Source organism: Nicotiana tomentosiformis, chromosome 11 (assembly GCF_000390325.3).
Source record: "Nicotiana tomentosiformis chromosome 11, ASM39032v3, whole genome shotgun sequence".
Classification (NCBI taxonomy): domain Eukaryota; kingdom Viridiplantae; phylum Streptophyta; class Magnoliopsida; order Solanales; family Solanaceae; genus Nicotiana; species Nicotiana tomentosiformis.
The window spans coordinates 119,955,514-119,965,086 of NC_090822.1; the positions used below are offsets into that span (position 1 = coordinate 119,955,514).

At 34.1% G+C, this 9,573-nt stretch overlaps 1 long non-coding RNA gene across 1 annotated transcript; it reads left to right on the forward strand.

Annotated features, from left to right (window-relative positions):
- The first annotated feature begins 344 nt into the window (after positions 1-344).
- Positions 345-1,901, forward strand: LOC104097148 (uncharacterized). Its single transcript, XR_686481.4, has 2 exons — positions 345-591; positions 1,374-1,901. It is a non-coding gene; the product is annotated as an uncharacterized lncRNA (long non-coding RNA).
- The last annotated feature ends 7,672 nt before the right edge of the window (positions 1,902-9,573 follow it).

Here is a 9,573-nt window from a genome sequence, read left to right on the forward strand (position 1 = left end):
CGAGCTTATATTAGTTAATTATGATTAAGTGATATATGAATGGTACAACTTTAAGTGTAGTTACGATCTTGTACTTACAATATGTATTTTATCATTTGCAGTACTTGCTATACATTACAGAGGTACACTACAACTGAAGCAAGTCTATTGATTTACTCACAAAATGTTCAACTAATCAATTTGTAGTACCAATGAGTGAAGTAAAATGTGTGTAGTACACTATATAATTTGTACTTTATTATTGACAAAGACATCACATATTATACAAAGTTATTGTCCTAGAAGTACCAGTACAATTTGTAGTACTGTGTTATACAATTCCACACCTTTAAAATCTCCCCCTTTATATGTCTTCAAGATCAACATAATTTGCCACAAAAGTTCAAGTGTTTTATATAAATAGGTGGAAATGTTCAACAGGGGCAACCTGAGATCATGTGTACGACATTTTTTGTTTTTGATAATTTTAGTAATTGTAATACATATGTTCTCAGGTCGCCCCTGTAGAACTATTTTCCATCGTACGATTGGATAAGATTCTTGATCAAGATTGTTGGTGTCGGCAATGCTGGATTTAAAGGATTGATCAAGGTGAGCTTAAGGATGAATGATTTCTCTCTATTAACCCCAAATTGCATGTTAGAAAAAATTGTTTCCTTATCAACAATTTGACGAGATTCGTATCCCAGATTATTCTTTGGGAAAACTATATAGTATGATCGCTCTAAAAATAATAATCGGTAAAAGTATACTTTATATATATATATATATATATATATATATAATATACATATTTTTTTAAATATATATTTGGCTAGCGAAGTAATTATATTTAGCCGACTTGTCAAATGTATAATTTACCCCTTTTTCTTTTGTATCTTCTTGTTTCCCTTGGTAATTTTTCCTCCCAATATTGGGCTAGTTCCCTTTTGTAATGGGTGAAAGCAAGTTTATGGCCCAATTTAGGCTTATATTTGGGTTTAAGCCCAATTATTACCAGAGGCATGATAAAAAATTACAGACTTATTGCTTTCTTCATTTTCCCTTTCAACTTTTTAAATAAAAATTAGAAAATTAATAAAAACTGTAAGCTGATTAGTTCATAAATCAGTTACACTGGGATTATAGTGCATAATTATATATGCAAGATTAATAATACTCAGTATGGCTAACATTAATATTAGATATCCGATATTGTATGAAGTGCAAGATAATATTTAAATTGAATTATAAATCATACCGGTATTAGCTATAGCGAGAAAATAATGACAATCAAACAAATGATAAATGATCTCTCACAGTGTAAAATATTTTTGTATTAGTATTATTGCAATTTACTGTCTCTAACATATCATTTTTACCATTTTTTGCAGGTTAACCATTACTAATATTTATTATACAAAATTACTTGCAATTAGATTTTAAATTATGTAATAGTGTGAAATTCTACATGTCTTACATTATCCTAAAAGTAGTTTCTTATTTATTATTCCAAAAAAGTTAGAAGATTTCAAATGCTCAGAATTTATTTTACAAAAACTCTCTGTAGTAGCGAGTAGCGACAGGTAAAAGATACGCCTTAAGGCGTATAAAACGTATTTACTCAAATTAGAAGTCGCATTTATCAATTGCGATTTATACTTCACACTCCAAAAGTTAACATTTCCGATTCTATAAACTAACTAGATGACTTTTTTTTCTTCTTCTTGTTTTCTTCCTTTTAATATTTCTTGGTCTATTGCTAATTACACACTTTCTACTTTCTTTAGGGAAAGAAGAAAGAGAATAGGCTTTTATGTAATAACGTATAAAACCACAATTATATTTATTGTTATTTATCTTTTGCATTATGTGCATTTTAATTTTTCTGAAATCGTATTACGATACCAATCACTTTGTAATACTTGTCGAAGTTTGATACTTTTTTATACAATGATTAGATAATAATTCAAGTACAATTTAAATTATTTCTACATAGGGTCTGCACTTTTTTATTTTAAAAAGTTTTTGCACCACCAAACTTAAAATTAATTACTATAAAATAATGAATAAAAAGTCAGTTGAAAAATAAGCCGTGATGTATTTTTCTCATTGTTTAAATTGAATGATATATAGTTTTATTCTTTTAGTATTTTCAGTTGTGTTAATGTATTACTTTTTTTTATACCAATCAAAATTTGAATAATAAAACATATTAATTGTATTCCCAAATAGTTGATGAAAAGGTATTTTTTGGTTCTTTGAAATAATAATTGTGATTTTTAATTATTAAGAATTTTTAACAAAAAAATTTGTATTTTGTTCTAGTTTAATGACATAATATTAAAAATAAATTAATCTCTCGATCACTCTAAATACTAATCAAATTATCACTAAATTATTTTAATAAAATCTTCTTTACCTGAAATAGTTAATAAATAAAATAAATGAAATAATATTTCTTAAAGAGATAATAGAATTGTCATATATAAAGTATGTTACCATAGTATTTTTAATCAGGTGAACATTTGAATTATAAAATTACCAAAAAAAAGATAATTTTTCTAGTTAAAAGTACTTATTGAAAAAATAATAATAACAATCAAGTAATGCATTTAATGAAGATAGTGAAGGTTGAATGGAAAATGGGGTCCACCTAATGAATTTAATAGCTTATGGCCACGTTAGTTTTGATTTTTTTTCCTGTTATTTAGAACCCACAACTAAACTTTTGAGCCTAGTATACAAGCAAACAATGCACTAATATATTTAAAATAACCATTATGCCCTTGGCTGACCTTCTCTTCTCTCTTCTATACAAGCAAACAATACATTAATATATTTGAAATGACCATTATGCCCTTGGTCGACCTCCTCTTCTCTCTTAGATATAATAGACTAGTTGGAGGTAGCCTGGACTGAGCCCGGGCCCAAGACCTTATTAGTTTTTGATTTATTTAAAGAACTTCTCTTCACTGACCGCCAAACAAATTTGAACAAATATCATACAATGTGATTCAAAATGTTGCAAAACTAAGAACACAACTTATTAACTTTTAAGTTGCATCAAAAGTAAAATTGAAATTAAATAAATCAAAAGTATGTTGTGTAAGTATCTAAATCAATATGTAATTCTTGTTGCTGCTGCAATTCTACAAGCTGGATTAAGTCCCTTATAGTTTTTGTGCTCTTAGAAAGCAGAATATTTTTGTCTTTATATCCGAAACGACAAGTTGATCTAGATAATGCAAAAGTAAAATAAGTATTAGCACGTGTGTAAATCATCAGAATTGGCGAAAGTAGAAAGTAGCTCGTGTGCATAAAATGAAAGCATCAAGAGCTTTCTCCTAAACTGGTGCAGTTGAATCTATTACGGTCTTCCTACAAAATGGCCCTAAATATTATCAAAAAGATGAAAGTCTATTCAACTAACATACCAATATACATATCGACACAAAGGAGATTGTAATCAAAGTAAACCAGATCTAATTGAATTAAACCTTAACTGAAGTAAACACTCACCAAATTCACATAAACACAGATCGACACTTGGGATTAAGAAGAGACAATATATATCTATAGAAAAAAATTGTGCAACAAAGAGAGACATGAAAAAAAAAATCCCATAAAGTACAATACAAGATAATCAAGTTTTTACATGAAACTCTTTCACTATGTTATCTTGATTCTAAATTTATAACAACAATTTTAAAAGTAACGTCTGAATAAGTAAAAAGCATTTCTAGAAAGTTATGTAGTGTTTTATTGATAATATAAAAAAATCACATAATATTTATATCTAATTTCAAATTTCTTATGATTTTCATTCCACACTCTTAAGTATATTCACTTTAACTTAAAGCTTGGCTTAAAACCTCTACAGATTTTAGTAGAGTTTAACAGATAACTTCCAGAATTATTCATATTCTTTCGTCCCACAAATCCTAAGTCGATTGCACTATGTTAGTTCCAATGTGTTTATTATATTTTATTTCAGAGTCAAATTCATTTTAGTTGGTCAAAACAGGACATCATTTCAATGTCACCTATTACATGTTAGCACGCACGTTGACGGAGAGCAACCTGTGTTTCCTCTTGCTACAGAGCTAGGTTTTACCGTCACGATCCGAAAATTTTCCACCGACGGGATCGTAATGGCGCATAATATTTCACTTGCTAGGCAAGCTAACATTAAAGAATCATTACCAATTCCTTATTTCCATTCAGTAATTAATATTAGTTAACTACAATGAAATATAACAAGTGTGTAATATCATAAAACTGTATTAATTACTACCATCCAGATGTGATGACCCAAAATGTCATCTTTAAATTTAATAAGTAATTCTGTGTTCTAAGACCTCGAAAAGTACCATTTATCATTCCTCGACTTGCGTGCGTAATCCGTATAATTTTTCAGAAAAGTTTTTATGTGAAAAATGGATTAAAATGGGAAATAGAGCTTTAAAACTCAACTAAGTTGACTTTGGTCAATATTTTGAACAAACGGATCCGGATCAGTATTTTGAAAATTTTGATAGGTCCGTATCGTGATTTGGGACTTGGGCGTATGCCCGTAATCGAATTCCGAGGTCCCTAGCTCGAGTTATGGAATTTTGATGAAAAATTAAAAGCTTGAAATCTTAATGATTTCTAAGAAATTACTGTTGTTGGATTTATTGACCTCGGGTTCATATTTTGATTTCGGAGCCCGGTATAGGTCCACTATAATATTTATGACGTGTCTCCCAAATTTGGTGAGAATCGGAGTTGATTTGACGTGATTCGGACGTCCGGTTGTAAAAATATAAGTTTTAAAGTTTTGTTGAAAACTTCCTTTGATTTGGTGTCCGATTCGTAGTTCTAGGTGTTATTTTGGCGATTCGATCGTGCGAGCAAGTTCGTATGATGTTTTAGGACTTGGGTGTATGTTTGGTTTGGAGCCCCGAGGGCTCGGGTTGATTTCGAGTGGTTAACGGACCATTTTTGAACTTGGAAAAAACTGCAAAAATCTGCTTCTGGTATCCTTCTTCGCGTTCGCGGGAGGTGGCTCGCGTTCGCGAAGAAGAAACTGGGGGCAAGTGAAATTTACTCTTCGCGTTCGCGAAGAGGGGGACGCGTTCGCGAAGGGAAGAGGGCAGTGTTCATCGCGAACGCGTGGAAGCGTTCGCGTAGAAGACGAGGCCTGGCCGGGCACCTAGCGTTAAAGCTTCGCGTTCGCGTAGGGTGTATCGGCTTCGCGTTCGCGAAGAGCAAAGTTTTGGCAGCACAAAAATGTGCTTCGCGAACGCGAGGCACTGACTGCGTTCGCGAAGGGTAAAAATCCCAAAAATAGAACTTAAGTTCTGAAAATGGGGTTTTGACCCATTTTCAATTCTTTCCTATTTTTGAGCTCGGGTAAGGCGAATTTTGGGCGATTTTTACGGAAAAATATTGGGGTAAGTGTTCCTTATCCTATATTGATTATATTTTAAGATTTCATACTCATTTATATCATGAATCCGTGAATTTATGGAAGAAAAATCAGATTTTTATAAAATCTTCCAAAAACGAAGATTTAAGATTTGAAGGTCCATTTGATATCGAAATTGGATAAATTTGGTATGGTTGAACTCGTATCGGAACGAGTGTTCGAATTTCACGAGTTTTTCGGGATTTGAGACGTGGGTCCCACTGCCGAATATTTTAATGAATTTCGGATTTTTATCCGAAAAATTTATAAATTCATATGGAATTAATTCCTATGATTCGTATTGAATATATCGAATTGTTTGTGAATAGTTTTGAAGCTTTCGGAGGCAAATTTAAAAGGAAAAGTTGTGGTTGAATAATTGATTGGAATTCGCAAAACGAGGTAAGTGTCGGGGTTAACTTTGACTTGAGGGAATAGAATCCTTAAATTATTTGTTATGTGAATTGCATGTGAACGACATATAGGCGAGGTGACGAGTGTCTATACGTCGTCAAATTAAGTTTTTGCGTACTTACTTGAAAAATCATAAATTATTTTAATCATAAATTAATTATTCTAATAATTGTTTCTCTCTTATTCTTTGTAAAAATATTAATTCTTGAATTCCTTCATTAATTGTTATATGCTATTTGAATTATATGTTTTAATTATTATTTGACATTTAGTATATTAAATATTAAACTATCTATTTCCTCCCTGATTTCTTTAATAAATTGCTAATTGTCATTGTTTGTTTCATAATTAAATTATAATTGTTGTATGCGTGTTGTCTTATGATTTTATATTAATTGTTGCATTTATTGGGGAATTTCTTCAATAAGAATTGATTGAAATGGAAATATTGGAGGATCGGGTTGCACACCGCAACAGACTTATTAAAAGTTAACATTGGAGGATCGGGTTGCACGCTGCAACAGACTTGTTAAAAAGTTAATATTGGAGGATCGAGTTTCACGCCGCAACAGACTTGTTAAAAAGTTAATATTGGAGGATCGGGTTGCACGCCGCAACAAACGTATTAAAAGTCAATATTGGGGGATCGGATTGCACGCCGTAACAGACTTATTTAAAAGTCAATATTGGGGGATCGGATTGCACGCCGCAACAGACTTATTTCAAAGTCTATATATATACTTGATTGAAATAAATATATAACAAAACTGAATGTGAATATATTGTGAGAGCGGGTTGCACGCTGCAACAGAACTGAATGTGAATATATTGTGAGAGCGGGTTGCACGCTGCAACAGAATTGAATGTGAATTTATTGTGAGAGCGGGTTTCACGCTGCAACAGAATTAATGGAAATGATAATTGGTTATGACTGCTAAGTTGCCTTCAATTATTATAAATGAATTACCTGATTTATTTCTTTTATTGTTGTTGTTACTAATATTGCGTACATGTTAATGTAAGTGAACTGCCATAGCCTCATCACTACTTCGTCGAGGTTAGGCTCAGCACTTACCAGTACATGGGGTCGGTTGTACTGATACTACACTCTGCACTTCTGGTGCAGCTTTTGGAGTTGGTCCCAGCGGCGTACCATAAACTTGCTCGAATTTCAGCTACCAGAGGAGACTTGAGGTATAACTGCATGGCGTCCGCAGTTCTGAAGTCCCCGTCTATTTTACTTTAGCTGTGTGTTTATTCCCAGATAGCTTTATTTTATTCAGACCTTATTTGAATTTATTCTAGAAGCTCGTACACTTGTGACACCAATTTTGGGATGGTATTTAGACACCGTTGTTATTATGGATTATTCACTATATTTCAAACTTTGCTTCCGTTTTTGTTTCTTTGATTATTAATAATTTAAAAATTGTTTAAAAATTGGTTAATATTATTCTAATGTTGGCTTGCCTAGCAAGTGAAATGTTAGACGCCATCACTGTCCGAAAGAGGGAATTTCGGGTAGTGACAATTGGTATCAGAGCACTAGGTTACATAGATCTCACGAGTCACGATCAAGCTTAGTAGAGTCTGAAGGATCGGTACGGAGACGTCTGTACTTATCTCTTAGAGGCTATGAAGTTTAGGAACAATATCACCCCTTTCATTCCTTATCGTGTGACATTGATCTTGCTTGAAACCTATATCTCACATTCCTTTGTATCCACTCATGTATGACATTGCGGTCTCGGTATCAGTTGTGCGTCAACGGTTCGTGATACCGCAGATGAACTACGAGGGAGCCAGAGATGCTCAAATATTTCCTCAACGTGTGATTCCGACTGAAGATGCGGACGTATAAGGAGATCACCCAGTGAATAATGTGGGGGGTGTAACGTACCTTGGCATCTGTTTGATTTATGCGAGTTGTGAAGGTTGATATTGTAGACCATCGGACGAGGTGAACTATGACTTCGCGCCGAGTGGGGGAGTCCACTATCAATGAATGGATTGCGAGTCATGTGTTATATCAGTTTTGGCCTGAAATGTACATATGTGGTACTGAAAGGTTCTCCCAAAATTTACATATGTTTAAGGCCTGATATCTTGTAGAGAATAAGGTTGGGACTTGCGGTAAGTCCGCCTGCAAAATAATCTTATACTTCAGTACCAAAGGAGTTAGAGAAACAACATTAAATTTACAGAAGGCCTACTCAACGTGGACGTCACGGTTGCGGATTTTGGGGTGCTTCGGAAGAAGTACAGTGGTTGACGAGATTCTAGACTAAGAATTGTCTGTATGGAGCTCTACTTTTGTGATCATTGTATATAAATAAGGGTAAAGTTTAGCCCAAAGAAGAATCGAAGAGTATGTTATGTTAAGAAATGGGTCATCTCAACAGTGTTGAGTCAGCATAACAAAAGAAGAAATTGGCCCTGGGAGAGATAATTCTCCACAGGTGTCTGTGGCAAGCCTATGAAGAGGGCAGACCAGCCAATACAACACCGCCCACTTGGCTCGGTTCTCAGGAATACTTTTGAAAGAGTTTATTTCCCGGACTCTCCGTAATGCATGGTGCATAGGGTTTGAATAATTGCGTCAGGTCACCATGACGATGTCATAATATGCCATCAGGTTCAATAAGTTAGCCCGTCATATTCCTACTTTGCTTCTTACAGCCAGAGAGCGAGTCCACATAATCATTAAAGGACTCAATTATGATCGTAAAATTTTGTATGAATCGGGAGCTACATGCTGATATTTCATTTCTACTAGTGGTAGAAATTGCCAAGATATTAGAATGTGTTCGGGGTGAGTAAAAAAGGAAACTAAGGAGACCAAGACGTCTCGAGGTTCTGGGGGATTCAGTGGATTCTACTCTGCGAGTATAAATCATTATGGCGGGGGCTCGTACAGTCGGCTAGCTCAGTTCTCACATCGGATTAATCGAGGTGCTCCAGTAAGTTCTTTTAATGCACCACTGACATAAGTGTCCTACAATGGTTATTCCAGTTATCTGGCACAGACTCAGTATGAGCAGCCAAACTCGCAAATGGGTTGTTATGAATGCGGTGATACTAGGCACATCATGAGAAAATTATCCCAGATATGGGAGAGACATATTTCATCAAAGCACTCAGGCTACGTGCCCCATTGCAGTTGCTACACCACCCACATGACCAGTTAGGGGTGGAGGACAGGCGGGTAGAAGGCGTCCTAGAGGTGGAGGCCCAGCCATTGATACAATTGTTTTATGGTATGGCGGAGGTCGATACATAAGATGGTGTCGTTACAGGCGCGACCTCGATTTAATAAAAGGAATAATTTCCTTAACTTGATTTGGTTCTGAGTATCGAGACGAGTCCTCCTATTGTGCTCCATTTATGAGTAAGCTTCGTAATTCTATAATCTACTTATGTGTTTACTCATGCTGGGAGATTCTATGGAGATAACTACACCTATCATTCCATATTGGTCACTAATAAGAGCTGTGAGGCTAAATGTGGCTTTCTATTACTCATATCAATAAGTTTTGATGTAATTTCCGGATAATTAATTATAAATTGTGAATTATATGCCCTACCGGTGTGGGGTTCATTATGTGTTGTGATTTTGTGTAACCGAAATTATTTAAAAGGAGAAAATAGAAATTTTCGATTGGCACGATGTGCATATTACTTGTGATTCAAAACTGAGAACGAGATCCTCGCATTTTAATATAAAATGA